We start from the raw sequence: 13,410 nt of genomic DNA on the forward strand, positions 1-13,410 counted from the left end.
TAAAAGAAATGAGTTGCATGTACCTGAAGGAGTTCTTCAAACACATCCTCAAGAGTGATGATGCCAATATCCTCTCCATCTTCAATATCCTCTGATGTAAGACCCGAAGTGGGGTTGTTACCATTAGTTTGTTTCTCTAGACCCTTATCTATGCCCACCACAAAAGTGCCATCCACTTTTGATAGTAAAGGAGTTGTCAAGCTCGATTCGTCAGAAGCTTCTTTATTTTCTTCAGACTTGTTCTCTTCAGTGGGAGGAAGACTCCATGTTTTCACTTTAGTCTTGACAACAACAACCATATGGTTGCTTCCCTTCTGAAACTCATTTAATATATCATATAGAGACATGTTTGCTGGGACCCTAACAAAATTTTAGGCATAAGAAAATTTATGATAATAATCATAAAAATGAAAAAAAAAAGTAAATTTGAGAAACCTAGGAATTCTTCTTATGGAAATAGTACTAACTGGCGTCTCTGTCTCAGCACGAACAGTGAGAAGACTTTTCACCTGCAGAAGGAACTCATCAAGTTAAAGAAGCCCAAAAAATGTACCACATGCATATCTTCTACTGAACAAAACAACAAAGAGAAGTATAACACAACAGACAATCGACACCAACCAGTAGAAAACTAATAATGTTCCTTGGGTTTCCTAAATAAACAGGGATTCTGCTGTGGCCCAGGGTTAAAATTTTGCTAAAGGCTTCCCTGTAAAAAAACAACAAAAGATATCTTAGGGTCTAGAATTTGTTAATGCAAATCTACAGTGAAGAAAAATCATACACACATTTAAATTCTTAATTAACAAACTTTTAATTTAGAGAATCTCATTATTTGGATGAAAACTAACAACACAAAGAAAACTGTTCAAATGATAATTTAATAGTTATTTACTAGAAATACTGCATAGAAATCCATGCTTAAAAATTCATTCAATGATTTGAAAATTATATGTAATAAAAATGTATATTGCATTGAATCTGATGAAATATTAATCACATATACTAGTTTAAAAAAATATTTAGAGCACATAAATAAATTAAATAAAAATAGATCATCAAATCAAGTTTCATGCTAGTACGAGATAACATCTCACTAAAATATCAAGCTCCAAAAGAATAAAAAATAACCATAATTTACACAAACAATCAATATATTATGAGACTTTATTTTATGAGACTTTGGATTTTAAAGATTTCCAACAAGATACGAAATGCAAAAGCTTGACCATGATAATATTGGACTTCAACATCAAATTATTCTTACAAAACACTGAAAAAGTATAGATAGTGCACAAGATTCGACACTCACCAGTCCAACTTGGAATTGACATCTAATGGAATGTTGATTCAATCGGTGTCATTTCTTTCTCAGCAGTCTGTGCATTAGAAAAGAGATCTTTAAAGAAGATATTCATAAGAGAGGATGTAAAATAACAAAAAAGCATCCATGGACAGAAGCACTAATAAATGAGTACAAATGTGAGACAAAATTATGTTATAAGGAAATCTCATACAGAATTGACACTGTAGTAATCTGTTTATGAACTATTAAAAGTGAATGTTCAAAGAGTGTAAAAATGTACAAATTAATTAGTGTCAACAATACAATTCAATGATAAAACTAATTTACAGATGAGATTTCATAAAAAAGTCCAAAAATTCATTAACCACTACTTTAAATATGGAAAAAGGGATTCTTAATTTATTTTATTAGTTTTTATTTTATCATTTAAAAAAAATTGTTATAACACACCTTCTTTGTCATATCAAGAGCAGCACTTATTATTGTTGTTTCAACATGGGTGAGATCCCCGCAATTACCAGCCTGAAATTTTAGCACCATAAGAGAACACAATATCAGTCATTACATATGTTGATAAAATTAGTAATTATAAAAAATAAGCTTTTTAAAGGGACAATAGTCATAAGGTTTTTTTTTTATTTTGTGAAATTAATGTACATCTTTGCTATGAATAGAAGCGAGTGCCTTAAACTGAGCACGGCTAAAAAGTGACAAATCACCATGTCCAAGCGCACAATCCAAAATCTGGCACGATGTTAACAAGTTAAAGATGAGCTTACTCAAGCCTTTCTTAATAGAACTATGTAAAAATGTTTCTGAAAAGCAATGTGAAAAACGGAACAAAACATATTTCTGAAATAAGAAATATACCATGATACTCGTGTCTAATAAGAAAAACTAGTCAAGTACAAAAAGAAAAAAAAAAAAACTAAAAGGATCATGCGAGGCCTAAACTATGATTTTTACATGCATGTCAAACAATCTTATGTATTTACATATCCGATACCTAAACACACCTAAACTATGACCCGACACCTAAACTATGACTTTTACATTTATGCCACCCAAAACTTTCATATCACATAAAAAAAATACCAAAATTAAAGCTTTTAAAAAGTGAAATACACCATTTTCCAGAAATGGTAAGGTGTCATATATGTAAAAATTGAGGTTAAATTGTTAGATATGTAAATACATAAATATTGACTGGTATTCTTGTAAATCTTCCATGATTCAAATACCTTTCCAATTGGATAAAAGATAACTGTAGCAACTGGATTAAATATCTTATCAAGAGATAAAGGGAGGGCCTGTATTTGCATGTAATTTGAGAAACATAATGTCAATATGAAATTATTGATGACAAAAGCTTTGAGTAAATGAGATTGAATAAAAAAGAATAATTCATAAAAAGCGGACTTTATAGGTGGGACAAAGGTGATTATGATGAAAATGTTAGTTCAATAAGTCAATGAAGAAAAGTTGGATCAATTTTGAGAGAATCCATAATAAAGATATTGAAAGAATGTTTGAGAGGGGAGTAGCTATAAAGACTCAATGAAAACATTATGAATAGTTACAAGTTTCATTTACTAGACATCTAACTTGGTTTGTATACAAAAAACACATCAATAAAATGGGTAGGAAAAGCGTTTTCAACTGATTAGAATCAAAAGGTTAACCAAAGGTATTTTATAAAGAAATCTTAAAGAAAAGATTTGTACTAAATAGGTATCATATATGTTGCAACACTTACAAATAACAAATGGACAACGAGGACTCATTAAAAGCTAACATAAATAACTGGAATAATGCAAATGATGATGATGAGTCTAAGGCGGATAAATACATGTAGTCATCTTTCAACTTACTTACCTAAGAAAAATCCACAATAAATAACAATAAGCTTACTATATTGCCTAATCCCTGATTTTTCATTAATCATCCATGCATATGATTCAAGATTCATTAATGTCATCTTTTCATTATTTATTCACAATTCACTATTTTTCTGTGTTTTTCAGCTCATAACTCTAGAAGTGTTATAATGATAACCTACCTAAAAATAGATTGTTCATCAAATGCTTAATCAAATTCTACATAATTTGTACAAATCTTTCATTCTTCATTACAATCCCATTCGTATGTTTCAAAACTAGGTCCATCTTTTCATTATTTATTCACTTTCCTTCAATGTCCTTTTCAACTAACTCAAGAGTTATGATGATAGTCAGCCTAAGAAGAGATTTTTCAACAAATAATACTTAATTCCAGTTTGGCTTGCAATAAGGTAGAAAATCTATTACTTACCCAAGCACAACCAGATGAATCTTTGATGGCATGCCTAGCAAGATTCATCCCTCTAAACTATAATGACATGAAAACAAGAGACAATCTACAGGTATCATACAAGTAAATATATATATATATATATATATATATTGAATATAATTAGGAAGATTTACATCCATACCACTCGATTCCTAATGTATTTACAAATCTAACTCCTAAAACTCAACTTTTACATATATGCCACCTTACCTCTGCATTAAAAGGTGTATTTCATCTGTTAAAAGTTAAAATAGTGGCATTCTTTATGTGATATGAAAGATTTGGGCCTCTAAATGCAGAAAAGTAGAGTTTGGGAATTGGGTGTTATCTATGTAAGTGATCCTTATAATTATTCACAAACTTAATATTTTTAGGATTTAGAATACTTATCAAACAAATAGATTACAATGCAATCATAAGCTTCAGAAAGACATTAACAGTTAAGACTGCATATAATGTATCGTCATAAAAAAATTTCCATGACAGACAAAATAATGCTAAATATAAATTATTGCATAGAAAATATATTCCTTCCTACAGTGTAATGAGTGCAATATCTGACTACATGCCTAGCAAGATACATCTCCATAAACATAATAAACAACCTAGAAGTATCACATACAAGTAAAAGAAAAAAAAATCTAACATATATGATTATTCACCAACTTAATAAACAGTTCCGCCAAGCTAAGAACATGTAGATGCATACCTCCATGGCAGCAACATTACACATTAGCAGAGTCACCAAGAGTTGGTGTTTCTTTTTATTTTCTTAACAACAGGGAGAATGGTGGCTGCAACAATAGATCAATTTAATAAATGTTAGACCAACTAGCACAAGAAAAAAAGAATCGCATCATGGCTTAACTAGCTTTAAGCAAGTAGCATAGTAACTCTTAAATCAAAAGATCAGAGAGTACTATTCAGCAAAAAAAAAAAAATGCTAGCTAGCAAATCCATATTATAGTTATGATCTTTTAGCTTGCAATTAAAATTAAAGCTAGGAGTTGCAACATATATCGTGAATCCTAGAATTGAATGCGTTACTTTGGCTACCACTAGGTTCTAGATGAATGTGAAGTTGAAACATTAAAGGGTCTGATATATATGGATCACTGACTCTTCTATCTTTACTTATTAATTTATCTCATTTTATTCTTCCAAAGTGGGGAGCTTAATATAAGAATCATAAGAAAACTAGAACTCTAATTTTATTCATTACATTCTTTGCACTACTGCCATCTTTTTTATAGTGATTATAAGCCTAGTTAGTATTCAACTTTTCTCACCCATAAAAAGTGTATTTCCTATAGAACATTCACCACAATTATGGAAAATATAGTTTGCAAAAATAGCTTATCAAGAGAGATTAAAAAATTCTAGCATTCCATGCAAAAAATATAGCTTTAACCTTGTCATTGCACTTGTAAAACTAAGCTTTTTTATATTGATTATAAGACTCAGTGACATTCAATTTTTGTCACACTTCAAAAAAGCATTTCTTCTAGTACAATCACAATCATCGAGAAAAAATATAGTTTGCAATACTAGCAGATGGAGAGAGAAATTAGAAATTTGTGGCATTTAACTTTTATTTATTGTAGAATGCATCCACTAATGCCCAAAAACTTGGTCTCACCTTTCGCATATGTTGGGCTCATCCTAGATAGAACAAGAAGATAGTTTTGTAGAAGGAAAGAGAAAATCACACATAAACACCAAAGCAGAAGAGAGAGACGAAAACTTAATAAAATTGAATATTAGTACTCAGTATAAAGATTTTGATTATTTTATTTCATTAAATATTTTTCAATGTATTTTTTCTTGCACTCCAACAATTTGAGGTCATTGCAAACTATCTTATGGTAGGCTCATATGCAATCAACCATCACATCATTCACAACATCCTTTGAGCAAAATGATCTCACTCAAGGAATATTTAATAAATGGAGTCTTAAAAGTTATTAGGTGCGCCTATATACCCATCTTAAACCTGAGATTTGAGATAAAGCACAACAAATGACCAATATGAAATTGCTAAAATAAATTATGAATCTAGAATGATTTAACATTAGATTTATCAAAACATAATGGGATAGGAATTATCATCTCAAAAACTTAAGAAGTTGTTTGGTATCATTTTTTAGTCAAAATTTAAGCAAGATTTAGCTTTAATAATGTTGAAAAGAATTTGAAAAACTTCAATCATATTGTTTCTTTTTAGTAGTTAAATTTATAAATTGTTAAATTTGTAAACATATAGTTTTATCTTTCTTTAAAATCCTAAGTCCTACAAGAAATAGCCAAACACCTTATAAGTGATTAATAAGATTTGAGAGTTTTCATCCCAACCAATTTTGATGTTTTCATCCTCACAAGATTACTAAGGGATTGTTTGGCTACAAGTGGGGTTTAACTCTGAATAGGATTTAGTAAATCTTGTTAGTAATAGTAAATCTTGAGGGAGCTAAATCCTATTTGAAGCTGAACTGCTCTTAAGGTTTATTGTATCTTTCCCAAATCTTCCAAACTAAAGCAAACAACCGAGGATTTGGCTTGATTTAAAAATTGGGCATCCAATCTACTAAATCTAACTGGAAACAAAAAGACCCTTAAGGTTTTGTCTTTCCATGGTACCGTGGGTTAATCTCTCTACAAAGCATTTGGAGTGTAGGACAGAATCCATTAATATATGTGGTCTCTTGTTATAAGTTGCATGGCACCTTTCTATAGATAGAAAGGGGGGCATTGTGTACAGTTCAATAAATTGGGATAGTGAAATCATCGGTTAATCTCAGAGCGTCTATTTAAATAAGTGGCTACAATCAGAATTGTATGAATTAAAAATGGTGATTTTGTCGGGTCAAACAAATTCAGATGGTGAAACCATCCATACTTCGGAATGCGTAAAAATTAGCACATCAAAACACAAACCATTAAGCATAGCTATCGGGGAAAGCTGCTAGATTAACCTAACCTCGTGAACGCACCTGCCTGCCGCTTCTCTGTTGCTGTGTCGCTGCGCTGCAGGATCTCGAGCTCGACACGGCATCGACAAAATGCCGAGGGTAAGCCCCGACATGATACCTTAGAAAAGCACCAGAGCACACGAGATTCCGACGTTCACGAACCACAAAGGAGTATCGAAAGGGATAGCCTCTGTCCTGGCAGTAGCCCCGCCACTACCACCGCCGGTAGCCCGTGCCCCCCCCGCCGCCACAACCATTCTTGCCAACCCCAGAGCATTCGAAGCCAGCATGTAAACTATCGCCTCAGCGCCTTTCTCTCTCTCTCCTCTCCCCCTTCTCCCGCGGCAAAGCTCCAGTGTCGACGACGGAAGTTAGGAGACGTGCAGACTGGTAACGGTGAAGGGCGGGGAGAACCTAAATGTTCATATTTTATGTTCGAATAAATAAAAATACTTATTTATTAGAATAAAAAATTTGATTATTTACAAGTCACTTTACATACATACCACCCAATATATATTTAATCTCCCAACTCGGGCGGCATTTATTTGGAGTTGTTTTTGGGACATTTAGATAGCTACCAGCCAAAACCCATTTATTTATGTATCAAACTCCTAAACTATTATATTATTATACCACCAAAATAATTTTTAAAAATAATTTAATTTAGCATTTTTTTAAATATACATAAAAATTACGAAAATTTACATGCAAAAACCCTAATTTATTTGCATTTACCTATCTTATATCCAAACTCTCATTTTTACAAAATAAGCACCTTGTCTATGGATGAAAATGTGGATTTCACTCTTAGGAAGCGGTGGAGAAGCTATTTATGTTGGGTGCTTGGTTTGTAAAAATGAGAGTTTGAGTGTGAGATATATAAAATCATATGAATTGGTTGTTGTGTATGTAAATTCTCCTAAAAATTAATATAAAAAGAATATAAATAAAATATTATTATTTAATTATTTCGAGCCAAAATGGCAAGTGTACGAATGAACAACCATTTGTTTCTGTTCAGTTCATTTCTAAATCGAACTCAAGTAAGTTATTTGTGTTCAGCTTGCTTGCTTAACAAATAAGAGCTATTTAAAGAGTTGAATACGAACTGTTCGCGAATGATGAGCTTTTTTGACAGCCCTATTGTTGTGTCTGAAATCCCGAACACAAAAAGTAGAGTGTTGAGTTAGGTAGTTAGCAACCAACATTTTTTTTTTGTTGAAAAACTATAAAATAAATTATTTAAATTTTGTGTTGATACTAGAGCATCCCCTGGAAGCTATATGTTGTATAACCTGAATATAGTTAAAAGTATGCAATGACCGTTGCACTAAAGTCTTGGTGTACTGTTAAATAAGCAAGAGTTCTTGCATCATGACAGATGAGGAAAAATAAGTTAGTCCATGAAACCAATATTAAGATATGAACTTAATGTATTCTTACTCCACAAGTAAATTTATGAAATTAGTAGGTATGCTCAAAGTCGAATCAAGCGGTCCTCGATTGGGCATGTGTCGAAGAATCAATCCCAATTAGCGCTAAGTGCTATCAGTAGGCACAGAGTAAACGATATACCCGACCGTGCCAAAAAGGGCGACTAAATGAATTAACGAACGACTCGATAATATAGGTATAAACGATATGAAGATTTGACAAGTGAGGATTCAACTATGATAACAATTATCTTGATGGTTACAATGACAGACCGACATCTTTCCCTCCTTATTTGTGTTCTATAAATTGGGTGTGATTTACATACAAATTTAGGTTTAACACCTTGAAATGTGAGGTAAGCGTCGAATCATGCCGCAAACATGATGAGGAGCGACTCAATGAGAAGATCGCGCACCTCTAGAAGCTCCCGACAACATTAATTATACCTGTAATTTTGTGACTCAACATATCAAGAACTAAAATAGCAAATAATGGAGGCAATTAGAAGCACACTCATTATTAGATGCACTCTTTGTGAGGTGAGTGTGTTTCTAATTGAAGAGGATTGAAGAAGAAGATGTTTAGGAGAATAATAGGAGGAAACTTTAGATTGAATAAAAAAAAGTTTATAAGCATAAGTAGAGGAAGAAGAAGAAGAAGATTAAAGAGGAAGAAGTTTAAGAGAAGAATTAGAAGAAGAGGAAGTAGATTGAAAAAGAAAAATTTAAAGCGAGTAAGTGGAGGGAGAAGTAGATTGAAGAAGAAAAACTTCAAGAGAATAAATAGTGGCAGAAGTAGATTGAAGGAGAAGGGTTGAAGCATGGAAGAATAATAGAAGAAGAAGAAAGAAGAAGAGGAGGATTGAAAAAGATAAAAGTTCAGGAGAGTAAAGTAGAAGAAGAAGAGGAGGATCAAAGAATGAAAAGTTCAAGAGAATGAGTAAATGAAGGACAAGAATATTGAAAAAGGAAAAATTCATGTGAATAAGTAGATTGAAGAAGGGAAATTTTAGGAGAATAAAATAGAAGGAAGAAGAATACGATTAAAGAAGAAAATGTTGAGGAAAATAAATTAGAAAATTAAATGGAAAATGAAGAAAAAATAGAAGTAGTAGTGGAAGAGGTAGAAAAGAAAATAGAAGAAAAAGTAAAGAACAAGATGTAGTAAAATATGAAGAAGAAGGAGGAGAGAACTTATAGTAGGAGTAGGAGGTTTGAGACACCAGGGAATGGAAGCGGGGGAAGTAGATTGAAAGAACAAGAGCACCATGATGAAGAACCAACAAATAGAGGGATGAGATATCAATTCATTCTATCTAGAGGCGAGGAGGGATTAAATATAGAGAGTATAAGTGACAGTGGCTGAAGGAGGAAGCACTTGGGACTTCAAAATTAAATGAGAGGTTTGGATCAATAGTGGTGTGGTCATGATTCCCCAGTGGCGTAATTACATTGTTTTCTCTGTTGGGGTTGCATAGTTACGTCACCTTGAGGTGTGACCACTTTGCAATAGGTGTCTTGGCATGGACATACCATTGATGGCGTGGTTGCGACAACCAGGACTAGGGTATCAAGGTTGTCTTAACATATTTTGAACTCGATAACATTATCATTATGAAGTGTCATCCCATGGAAGGACAAGAAATGTTTTGGTCAAGAAATGGTTTAAAAAAAGAGGTCAGTAGTGCTTTCTCAAGAGCAGGACCTACTTGCATAGTTACGTCACCTTGAGGTGTGACCACTTTGCAATAGGTGTCTTGGCATGGACATACCATTGATGGCGTGGTTGCGACAACCAGGACTAGGGTATCAAGGTTGTCTTAACATATTTTGAACTCGATAACATTATCATTATGAAGTGTCATCCCATGGAAGGACAAGGAATGTTTTGGTCAAGAAATGGTTTAAAAAATGAGGTCAGTAGTGCTTTCTCAAGAGCAGGACCTATATTTTAGGACAACATCAAAACAAACGGATGTACAAGTTCCAATATCATTAAACATAGTGGGAGGATGATCAGTGATAAGATAAATGCAAAATTTTAAAAGATAAAATAATGGATGTTGAGGTAGTTTCTTAGGCTAATCATAAGATTAGGAGGTACATTGTGCAATTGGTAACTTATGCTCAAGTTGATAGATATGCAAAACCATATAGACATTATGATGTGAAATAATCTAACAAAATTATCATCATTAGATTGGGATGGTTAAGGAAAATTTATTTGTAACCACAATCAATATCATATATGTACAACCTGTTCTACAAATACCATTCTCCAATTTAAGTTGCTGCTTTTAAAGTGGCACAAAAGATTCACCAAATGTCCCACCAAAATTATCGTTTGAACAAATGGGTTAACAATTTTGTTGGTGATTCCATGCTTTTCAATAGTGCATGCATGATAACCTAGTAGTGGACATGATCCTCCCTGGAAAGACTCCATGAGAACAAGTGGTTGACAGAATTTCCACCCAAAGACCTCGAAAGACTACAAGCCTCAAAAGGCACAGGTACATCAAAGACCTCAGAAGGCTACAAGCCTCAGAAGATACATGTACACTCAAAGACCTCAGAAGACTAAAAGCTTCAGAAGGCACAGGTACATCAAAGACCTCAGAGGGCTACAAGCCTCAAAAGACACAAGTGCATAAAATTTCTCAAAAGGCTATGAGCCTCGGAAGGTATCAGTTCATTTCAAGCTCCTATAAGGCATAAGCCCGAGAGAGAATAACCTCAGAAGACAGGAGCCTCAAAAAGTACACGATTCATCATTTTGTAAAATATGTGCTAACTTTAATTACATAATTTTGTACAATTAAGAAGCCACAACAATCGTGGAAGCAATAAATAAATATATTATTATCATATACAATTATCACATCAGATATTAAAAAGGCTACAAATACCAACATATACTTGTACAAGGGCTACAACAAATTAGTTCATCTTCAATTAAAGTTGGCATCGTCTTCTTAAAATTTCAGTTCTTCTGATAATCGTCAAAGGTTCTCCAGATATTGCCACCACATAAGAGTGAAAATCTGTCTCATGGCGCGGTGAGAAAACTACAACTTTTCTTCATCACTTTAGAACATGCAAGAGCGGCATGGGAATCTCCTCTAGAATACGCAACATCAAGAAAGAAGATCTCGTTGCTTGTCTGCTACGCAAGATGGGGACGACTTTCATCTTTGTCGTAACGAGAAAGAAGATCTCGTTGATTGTATGCTATGCAGGGCAGAAACAACTTTTCTTTTCACAGCGATGCTACACTGCAATTCATCGCCACAACGTGTCGTGTCGCTGAGACGCCCCACCGCAACGCTCTGCCGTGACACTTCCCTGCAACATTTCGCAGCAACGTTTCTCCACAACACTTTGCCGCAATATTTCTCAGTAACACTTCGCCACAACTTTTATCCACAACTCTCGGCCGCAACTCTGCGCTGCAACTCTCCATCGCAACTCTTCGCATCACCACAACTCTTTTATTCGCCGCAATTTTTCTCGGCAATGCATGACAACTTTCTCCTTGTTCTCACTTATGATTCTTCTTCTCATCCAAGACCTCTATTTATAGGCATGATATTCGACATAATATTTTTAAAAAAAAAGCTGACTATTAAAAAAAATGATAGCTCATTAAAAAAAAGACAGTTCATTAAAAAAAAACAACTACCCATTAAAAAAAACGGCAGTTCATTAAGAAAAAAAAACTGCAACTCATTAAAAAACAACTCTTCTTTAAAAATAATAATAATAAATAAAAATAATCAAAATTCATGATTTTGAGTAGTTTTTTAATATTCAGATTCCTCTAATTTGGAAGGAATGTTAAAGAATATATATATTTGAATCGTTTGGCATCGATTTCTTCATCACGCGCGTCTGTTAGCCCTGTCGCGCTCCGTCTGTCGCGTACTGTCACGCTCGTAGCTCGTCTGTCAGCTGCGCCTCACTTCTGCGGCTCCCGGCTTCTTCATCGCAAGTTCTCAGCTGCAGCTCCAACTTCTGCGGCTCGGCTCTGCGGCTCTGTCTGTTGCACTCGCCTCCGTCCTGTGAACTACTCTGAACTAGTCGCAGCAGACTCAAGTAGCTTGCAGTTGTTCGACTTGCTTCCATGGCTACTGCTCCTTCTCAACCACTGACTACTACAGTTTTAAACCTTGGGAATGCTTCCTTTATTGATATTGTTGGCTCTATGGGATCAGATCAAGTTTTCTCTCAGATTTACCATGAATCATTTGAAGCTCAGGAGGACTGCAACCTTACCAAGAAGACAGGTAGGAAGAGTGGCAAACTGGCTATGTACTTATCTGATGTTAAAGTTTCCAACCTGGTTAGCAAGTTTAAATTCACCCTCATTGGGAAGTTCCAATCGGGACATCCCAAAATGGAAATCGTTTGAAAGTCTTTTGAAGATCTCAAACTATTGGGACTTTGAAAGGTTGGCCTCTTTGATGAGAGACATGTGATGATACAATTATCTAAAGTGGAAGCCTATGCCAAAATATTTTCCAAAAAATTTATGACAATAGAGGGAAAATATATGAAACTGCTTAAGTGGACTCTTGAATTTGACCCTAGTCAAGAAGCACCTATAGTTCCAATCTGGTTTAAATTATCTGGCCTAAAATTGCACTACTTCAACTACCAATTCCTCTACTCTATTGAAGCTGCACTAGGGAGACCTATGAAATTAGATACACCCACTTTCAATATAACCAAGCCTTTGGTTGCAAGAATTCTTGTTGAAAGGGATATTACCCTCCCTGATATGGACAAAATATGGCTTGTTACTGCCCACAATGGGTATTGGCAACCAATTATAGCATAACAAAGACCCTACTACTGCAATCACTGTAAACTGTTTGGGCACACCCCTATCAAATTTTTCAGGCTTCACCCACATTTGAGATCGACAGGTCCTAAGAACATCATCCATGTGAAGGAAAATATAATAGACACTGTTAATCTTCCAGAAATGTTGAATGAGAATTTAACTCATAAGGCTACTCCTCACGAACCAGACCACCAACCAGACCAACAACTTCCGCTTACTGTTGTTGAGGCAACTCTTCCTCAGATTACAAATTCTACGAATTTTGTCGTGGCAGATGCTAGTGTCTTTGAACCACCTATTGCAAAAGAAGAGGGAACTCAAGTTATGGAGGAGTGTCAGGATCAAGGCGTGTTGCAGGCTGAGTCAGATGAACAGTTAACCTCCATCGCAACAGTTTACCTCCATCGAAGATCCACCTATTGTTCACACGAGATTACCTCTGGCAGATGATTGGCAGGTTTACAAATCTCGGAAGAAGAAGAAATGATTGTCAAATCTCAGCAAATCTCAGGATGACTGTAT

At 34.3% G+C, this 13,410-nt stretch overlaps 1 pseudogene; it reads right to left on the reverse strand.

Moving 5' to 3' along the window:
• Window positions 1-6,734, reverse strand: part of LOC110023945 — an 8,711-nt pseudogene extending 1,977 nt beyond the window's left edge.
• Between the last annotated feature and the right edge of the window lie 6,676 nt (window positions 6,735-13,410).

This window comes from Phalaenopsis equestris, unplaced genomic scaffold (assembly GCF_001263595.1).
Source record: "Phalaenopsis equestris unplaced genomic scaffold, ASM126359v1 Scaffold000237, whole genome shotgun sequence".
Taxonomy (NCBI): domain Eukaryota; kingdom Viridiplantae; phylum Streptophyta; class Magnoliopsida; order Asparagales; family Orchidaceae; genus Phalaenopsis; species Phalaenopsis equestris.